General features: G+C 39.2%; 1 pseudogene; it reads left to right on the forward strand.

Moving 5' to 3' along the window:
* The first annotated feature begins 8126 nt into the window (after positions 1-8126).
* On the forward strand, positions 8127-8607 carry LOC125754665 (ATP synthase subunit d, mitochondrial-like; annotated as a pseudogene).
* The last annotated feature ends 613 nt before the right edge of the window (positions 8608-9220 follow it).

The raw sequence follows: 9220 nt of genomic DNA on the forward strand, positions 1-9220 counted from the left end.
GAGGTGTTGAACGGTTTTTATTGATTTTAGGGGGGGATCTCTCTATTTCCTGGATCTGAATGCCTGTTTCCCTTCCCAGATTAGGAAAGTTTTCAGCTAGAATTTGTTCAAATACATATTCTGGCCCTCTGGCCCTTTCGGCACCCTCGGGAACAGCAATTAAACGTAGGTTTTTCTTCCTCAGGCTGTCGTTTATTTCCCTTAATCTATCTTCATGGTCTTTTAATTGTTTGTCTCTTTTTTCCTCAGTTTCCCTCTTTGCTATCAACTTGTCTTCTATGTCACTCACTCGTTCTTCCACCTCGTTAACCCTCGTCGTTAGGACTTCTAGTTTGGATTGCATCTCATTCAATTGATTTTTAATTTTTGCCTGATTGGATCTAAATTCTGCAGTCATGAAGTCTCTTGAGTCCTTTATACTTTTTTCTAGAGCCACCAGTAGCTGTATAATAGTGCTTCTGAATTGGCTTTCTGACATTGAATTGTAATCCAGATTTTGTAACTCTGTGGGAGAGAGGACTGTTTCTGATTCTTTCTTTTGAGGTGAGGTTTTCCTTCTAGTCATTTTGCTCAGTGCAGAGTGGCCAAAAGCAAGTTGTATTGGGAAAAGGAGAAAAAGAGAGGAGAGAAAGAAGGAAAGAAAAGAGAAAGAGAAGAAAAAGGAAGAAAAAAACGAAAAAAAAAAGGGAAGAAGAAGAGAAAGAAAAAGAAAGAAAAAAGGGGGGGTGGGGGAAGGAAACAAATCAAAAAGCAAAACAAAACAAAACAGAACAAAACAAAAACAAAAAAAAAAAAAGAACCACGGGGGAGTATCTTCTGATTCTGTGTACTTTAAGTCCCTTGACTTCCCCTGGAACTGGTCCGTGTAGCTGGTCTTCTGGGGGAGGGGCCTGCTGTGCTGATTTTCAGGTGTTAGCAGTTGGGGGAGCTGCTGTGCCCCTGCCTGGTGCAGGGCTCAGTGGGGGTTGTGTACCCCGTGAGGCCCCAGGAGGAACAACCCCAGTGGCGGGGCCAGCTCTGGAAACCTGGATTCAGCCCCCGCAGGAACTCCGGAGCTCTCGGTCTGCAGGGCCTGGAGGCTCCGGGTCGGGGCGCTGATCTGCTCAGCCCGGGGCAGGAGCGTCCTCGCTGTCTTGGGCCCTCCTGGCCTCTGCCTGTCCCGGGGGAGGCCGGATCCTGGGCTGTGTCCCGGCGCCCTGTGCTCCGGAGCCTGCGCTGTTGGATTCGCGCTCCCGCCCCGCAGCCCCCTCCGCGGAGCCGCCGCCCGAGCGCCCCCGAGCCCCTCCGAGCTGCTCCGGGTCCTGCCGTGCGCGCTGCAGCCCTTAGGGAGCTCGGCGCACTCTCCTGGGCGCGGAGTTGCTGTTACTGTCCCGGGGAGCCCGAGGGCATCCCCGCCCTCCTGGGTCCTGCTCCACCTCCCCACGAGCCCCTTTCCGCCCGGGCAGGTCGGTGCAGCTCCTGCGTCTCCGGGACGGGGCTCTCCTGTCCTGGGGACACTCGCCCCGGCCTCAGCCCGGCTCCTCGCGGGGCCCCTCCCCCTCGGATGCCTTTTGTTTCTTTATTTCTTTCCCCCCCCCCCCCGTCTTCCTACCTTGATAGAAGCGCGAACTCTTCTCACTGTAGCGTTCCAGCTGGTCTCTCTTTAAACCTCAGGCCGAATTCGTAGATTTTCATGATGATTGGAAGGTTTTCTAGGTAATTTGGTGGAGACAGGTGATTTGGGGACCCTGCTCTTCCGCCATCTTGCCCCTCCCCTCTACTTTACAGTTTATTTTTGTTTTAAGCAACATGACAAATTAGTGCAATGTTTCCATTAGCATTTTCTTGCTAGACTCACTGCATCTAATCTTGAGAGTAATTTTTTTAAAAATGTACCAAGCCAATCCTGTACTCTTTTGTTGCAACAGTTTTTACAAACAGCCTTAAGAAGAAGTCACCTGAAAAGTTACTCATCTAGGCACACCATCAGCTGGAATATAGCAGAGAACAGATAAAGGCCAAAAGAGAGCTAAAAAGAAGGAAGTGGCTTCTGATTCCACATGAACGAATTGCTGAAGCTGCACGTACTTCACTAAGAAAAGCAAACACAAACATCAGGAACGTCTGTTTTGGTCCTTTTAGAATTAAGATATTTTCAATGAATGTGAACAACGCAAAACAAAACACTGTCGGAATTTAAAAAGATATATTTTTGGGATAGTCTGGAGCACCTGAGGTGGGTGGCTTCATGCTTGACTACAGACTCGCAATCAGATGACAAGCCCCCGGTTACCTGGTGATGCTGTGTAGAACTGAGGAGTAACAGATCATGTAGTGATCACCCTCAAGTGTAAGGGGCAGATTCTTTATATCAAGGTACATCAATGTGTATTGTGATCTGGAGCACCATTTCCCACTCGTACTACTTGGTAACCAAAACCACAGAAAAATCCACCTCTCGCCTCCAGCCAATCCCCTCATTTTATTATTTATTAGTGATATCAGCTAGTCCCCCAATTCAGACTTCAACTTGAATCATCTTACACTTCCCCCTTGCCCCACATCCCTTTCATCACCACAACATCATGCTTTTCCTTAGAGGTGTTAAGGTACTAAAGATTAGTGTTTAAGTTCACAGATTTTGGAAGGAGACAGTGCATCATAGGAGTCCAAGTCGCACCCCCCTAGCAGTGTGACCTTGCTAAACATTGATGCTAAACATCAACTATCTTCTCTGGAGAGCTGACAGAACAATACCCATGGCACAGGCTTGCTGCAAGGGTTAAATGAAATACTGTTTGCCAAACAGTGCAGAGCCTGAAGCCAAGGAAGTACTCAGTGATATACATACTAAAAATACCCCTATATCCCTCCCTCCCAATCTGCTCCTAGCTTCTACAGCACACACACACACACACACACACACACACAGCCTTCTGTACTGCACTATTATTGTATGTGGTGAGTTCAATAATGAGCCCCCCAAATTCATGTTCACCAAAAAATAATATTCAAGAATGTGGCCTTAACAGATTTTTGCAGATATAGTTCATTCCAATGACGATGAAGTTATACTGGATTAGGGTGGGCTCTATATTCAGCACGACTGAGGTCCTTATAAGAAGAAGGAATTTGGGACACAGAAACAGAGAGGGAATGTCTTGTGAAAGTGAAAGCAGAGATGTGGAACAGCAAGGTTTGCCAGCCACCACCAGAAGCTAGGAGGAAGGCATGGGACAGATGCTTTGCTAGAGCCTTGAGACAGAGCACGGCCATGCCAAAACCTTGATTTAAGACTTCTAGCCTCCTGAACTATGAAAGAATACATTATGGTTGTTTTAAACCACTCTGTTTGTGGTATTTCATCACAACAGCCCTAGGAATGAATACATTTTCCTTTCAGTTAATCGATGTAATTTAATCTTTATTTCTGCCCATGCTCCCAATTTTCTTTGATCAATTTAGTAGTATCCAGGGGGGGAAAAGAGGGAAAAGAGTGATAGATAGCATGCAGGCAAGTGTGCCATTCATCCTGGGAGGATATAGCAGTTAAAGTAAAACATAGAAGAACGACGTAGAGGTAAGAAAGTTCTGGTAGTGGTGCATGCTGGGAACACTGCCTTTCTTCAACACACTGCAATTCCAGCTTGCACCACTATGGGGAATTTTGCAGAAGAAAATAATTCTACCTTATTCCACTGAAGTTAGAGTAGGCTAGTATATTTTAATTTAGACCCTTGGAATTAGATTGAGCTTTGCTTTCTATTAACTATTCAAGATTTGACTGAGACCAACTAGCCAATGAGTCAAGAAAACTACCCACTCTCAGCAAAATAAGAACTTGGATAGATAAAGTGCTTTACGAAATTTGTCATGCTTCATAAAATAGAGAAGCAAGAATACCATACTACATGCTGGTACACTGCCAGACTATTTTCCAAGGTGGCTGTATCATTTTATAATCCTACCAGGGATGTGTGAGGGCTCCAATTTCTCTACATCTTTAGCAATACCTGCTGTCGTCTGTCTTTGCTTGATTATAGCCAATCTAATGGGTATTGTGGTACTGATTTATATTTTCCGTATAATCAGTGATGTTGAGAATCTTTTCATGTACTTACTGGTCATCTGTATATCTTCTTTGATGGAAAACCTTTTCAAATCTTTGGCTGATTTTTAAAATGTATTATTTGTCTTTTTATTATTGAGTTGTAAGAATTTTTATATTCTAGATAAAAGTCTCTTATCAGATATATTATTTCCAAATATTTTCTCCCATTCTGTGGGTTATCTTTTCATTTATTTGATGGCATCACTTGTAACAAAGAGAGAAACTGAACACCATCAAAAGTCCTTTTATTACTTGTGCTTTTTGTGTCATATCTGAGAAACAACTGCTTAAACCAAAAATATTTTTCTTCTTAGAGTTTTACAATATTATCTCTTATATTTAGTCCTAGAATCCATTTTGAGTTAACTTTTAGGTATCATGTGAGGTAAGGATCCAAATTCATTCTCTTCCATGTGGGTATCTAGCTGTGCCAAACACCAACTGTTGAAAAGACTAGTTTTTCCCATTCTATTTTCTTGATATCCTGGTCAAAACCTGACTATAAACCTAGGCGTACATTCATATACTCTCAATTTTATTCTACTAATGTACATGTCTATCTTTATAGCAGTAATATACCATCCTGATTACTATAGCTTTGTAATAAGTTTTGATATTATAAAATATGAGTCCTCTTTATTCTTTGTCAAGATCATTTGGACTACTTCAGGTCCTTTGCATTCACATACAAATAATAGAATCAGCTTGTCAATTTCTGCAAAAAGGCCACGTGAAATTTTGATAGAATAGAACTACATATATAAAGCAATCTGGGAAGTACTGCCATCTGACAATATTAGGTCTTTTTTTTTTAATATTAGATCTTCTGATCCATGAATACTGGTTGTTTATTCAATTGTCTTGCATTTATTCTAACAATATTTTGTAGGTTTTAATGTACCAGTCTTGCATTTCGTTGTTACATTTATACTTAGGCTTTTTTTCCTCCTTAATGCTATTATAAATGGAATTGTTTTAATTTCATTTTCAAGTGTTTCTTAGTGTGTAGAAATAGAATTGATTTTTATATACTGATCTTTTATCATTCAATCTTATTGAACCTTGTTTATGAGCTCTACTATTTTTTTTTGGTGGATTTCTTAGAGTATTTAATATACAAGATCATGGCATCCTGCCAATGGAGACAGTTTTACTTCCGTGTTTTTTTTAAAGATTTATTTATTTATTCATGAGAGACACAGAGAGAGAGAGAGTCAGAGACATAGGCAGAGGGAGAAGCAGGCTCCCCTTCAGGGAGCCCAATGCGGGACTCGATCCCGGCAACCCAGGATCATGTCCTGAGCCAAAGGCAGATGCTCAACCACTGAGCCACCCAGGTGTCCCTACTTCCATATTTCTAATCTGATACTTTTTGTTTTTTTACCCCTCTAAATGCCCTGGCTAAACCCTGCATTACATTGTTGAACAGAAGTAGTGACAGCAAACATCCTTATCTTATCACTATCTTCGAAGGAAAGATATCAGCCTTTTACAACTAAGTATTATGGTAGCCGTGGAATTTTTATAAATGCTGTCTATTATGCAGTGGAATTTTTATAAATGCTATTATGTTGAAGGAGTTACCTTTTTTCTGAGTTTGTTGAGTAGGTTTTTTTTTTTTAAGATTTATTTATTTGATGGAGAAAGAGAGAGAGGGGAGTGACAGAGGGAGAGAGAAATTCAGGCAGACTCTGTGCTGAGTGTGGAGCCCGACAATGCAGGGCTCAATCTTGAGACCTTGAGATCACAACCTGAGCTGAAAGCAAAAGTTAGTCACTTAACTGTGCCATCTAGGTGCCCTGTTTGTTGAGTGCTTTAATCATGAAAAGATACTGAATTTTGTTAATGCTTTGCCTGCATCTTTTGAGACAGTTATATGTCTTTATCCTTTATTCCATTAATATGGTATATTATATTAATTTTAAAATGTTAAACAAGCCATGCATTCCTGGGATAAATCTCATTTGGTCATGATGTATAGTCCTTTTTACATGTTACTTGATTCAGTTTGCTAATATTTTGCTGAGAACTTTTTTTTAACCTATATTTATAAGACGTATTAGTCTTTAGTGTTCTTTTTCTGTGATGTTTTCCTCCGGTTTTATATCAGGGTAATATTATCTTCACAGAATGTTCACTCATCTCTTACTTTTGGAAAACTTTGTGAAGAACTGGTATCAATTATTTGAATGTTTGGAAGAATTAAGTTATTTATTTATTTATTTATTTTAAAGATTTATTTATTTATTCATTCAGAGAGAGCGAGAGAGAGGCAGAGACACAGGCAGAGGGAGAAGCAGGCTCCACGCAGGACGCCCGACGTGGGACTCGATCCCGGGTCTCCAGGATCACACCCCGGGCTGCAGGCGGCGCTAAGATCAGGAGAATTTGGAGTCTATATTATTTATGGAGACTTATTTAGAATGTCAAAATCTTCTATTAGCTAGGATATAATTAATATTTATAATTATAATTTATAATTTTATATACACGTATCTTATGTTATTTCATATATTATATGTAAATATGTATAAAATTTTATAAATATATAAAGCCAAGAGAAAATTTTACTTTTTATGTATCTTCTTTAATTGAGAATAATAGTATTTCGTAGAAAATTTTGCTTTTATTTTTCTTTCTTTTTTTTTTTTAAAATTTTGCTATCTTTAACAGTAATCTGTTCTCTGTGTTTAGCCAAACACTCAAGGTAGGAAAAATACACTGACAAAATTAAGAAATACTGTGACATGGCACTAGGGCATTCCACATACTCTATTTATGGTCGAAGATAATTTAAAAGGAACACAAAATAAGCACCAAATTTATTTAGTCATTTAAAGAAGTGCAATGAAAGCATATCAATAGTGAAAGCACTCAATCTAAAGGCATCTGATACTGTAACAGACATTATTTATACCCAGTACATGTTCACCTTTATTTTCTTTTGAGGATCAAATTTCTGTTTTCTCAGAGTTGACCTCAACCTTTAAAACCAGTGATAAGATGATGACCCCAACATGGCCAAAAGAGCACTAACCCTAGCCACAAAGATTATTTTACTGATAAAAAGCATGCAGCCTACACTAGACTGCTAAGAGCTCTCTTTTACTTTGGCTAGGATGATTTGGGGAAAAAAGGAGACATTGGTGGTTAAAAGACTTATACAAACCAGAGTTTCTGGATGTGATTGTCTTTGGCACTAACTTTGTGTGGGAAAGGCATGTCTGAAAATGTACCAAACGTAAAGGAGGAAAATAGAGCTAATGGCTACAAAGGGTCAAAGATCTGATAACACTGATCAAATCTTGGATTGAGCCATACTTGAAGCTAGTTCATCCTAACATGTTCTAAATTATGCTAGCTAATAAATTCTGTTTGGCTTAAGCATTTTGAAATTGAGTTTCTGTCATCTGCAGCAAACAATGATCATAAATGTATGAATATAGAATTTTAAAGCCAGGTCAACATTGTCTCTGCTTATTTATTTATAATCAGCATAAATGCCCATTAAATTACATGAGGATTAGATTGTGCTTAAAGTATTTGAAAAAAACTCCTATGTAATTTCGAAGATGAAGATTAAAGAATAGTGCTATAGGGTATAAACAGACTAGTAGTAAAAATTAAAATGCAATATAGTTCTATTTAGTTTCACATGTAGGTGTATAAACCTCAAATTTAAAATTATACAAATGAAATATAGAATATTAAAATAAGAATAAAAATGATATCAACTGTGTAAGGTAGCAAAAATCAATGTATTCATTTAAGCTTTAAATACTATTAAATTATTAATAATTTAAATGACTAAGAAGAAACATGAACAAATTGTGACACACTGCTAAGGAAAATGTGAACTAACTATAGAAGTGCCTTGTACATAGTAAGAGTGAAGATATTAAAGTGATTACTTTAAACATTTTTACTGTTAAATAATACCTAATTAAAAACTTTCTGACAAAGAAGCGTCAGGCCTTGATAGCTTATTAGGAAAGGCAATGTCGGTGGGCCGCCGGGGTCGGTGAAGGATCTCAAGATGGCTGGGTGAAAACTTGCTCTAAAAACCATTGACTGTGTAGCTTTTGGGGAGATCATACCCCGAAACCAGAAGGCCATTGCCAACTCCCTGAAATCCTGGAATGAGATGCTTACCTCCAGGTTGGCTACTCTTCCTGAGAAACCACCTGCTATCGATTGGGCTTACATAGGCCAATGTGGCAAAGGCTGGTTTGGTAGATGACTTTGAGAAGAAGTTTAATGTCCTGAAGGTTCCTGTGCCAGAGGATAAATACACTGTCCAGGTGGATGCTGAGGAAAAAGAAGATGTGAAAAGCTGTGCTGAGTTTTTGTCCTTCTCAAAGGCCAGGACTGAAGAATATGAAAAAGAGCTGGAGAAGATGAAGAACATAATTCCATTTGATCAGATGACCATTGAGGAAGTGACTGAAGTCTTTCCAGAAACCAAATTAGACAAGAAGTATCCCTATTGGCCTCACAAACCAATCGAAAACTTATAAACTTGAGTTGAGGAGAAAGCCCTGGCCCTCATATTATAAACGCTGGACATTAAAAATAATGATATGGTGGTGTGTGTCTCAAAAAAAAAAAAAAAACAGGAAAAGGCAATGTCAAAGAGTGTTCAATCTTATGGCTTTCTGCCTAAGGACAGGTCTCAGGCACAGTGCTACGCATCGAGAACTCAGATAAGATGCCACAAGTTACTGGCTTGATAAATCAGAAGACAAAATTTTGGGAATCACAGCAGCTAGAAAGTGAAAGTTTAAATCTCAGAAAAGAGAACCACAGGAGGGAAAACCTGAATTTTGCATATATAATCATTGTACAAATTTCTGGTTGATTCAGGAAATACATGTACTACACATGTACAAGGCAGACTACGAGGAGCACAGCTAAGGCCAAAAGAAGTGACAGAAACTACACCTGCCTACCACAGGGAAGACACAGCTTGAAATTTGAGTTTAACCAAGCTCTCTGCCTTCTTAAAGCAAAAAAATCGACAATTTAGGGGAACATGACAATCTACTGTCTATGAAATATATCAATAAAATGTCCATGATGCAATTAAAAATTCTAAGATATATGAGAATACAGTAACTCCTATAACTCAAT

The sequence above is a fragment of the Canis lupus genome, chromosome X (genome assembly GCF_003254725.2).
Source record: "Canis lupus dingo isolate Sandy chromosome X, ASM325472v2, whole genome shotgun sequence".
Taxonomy (NCBI): Eukaryota; Metazoa; Chordata; class Mammalia; order Carnivora; family Canidae; genus Canis; species Canis lupus.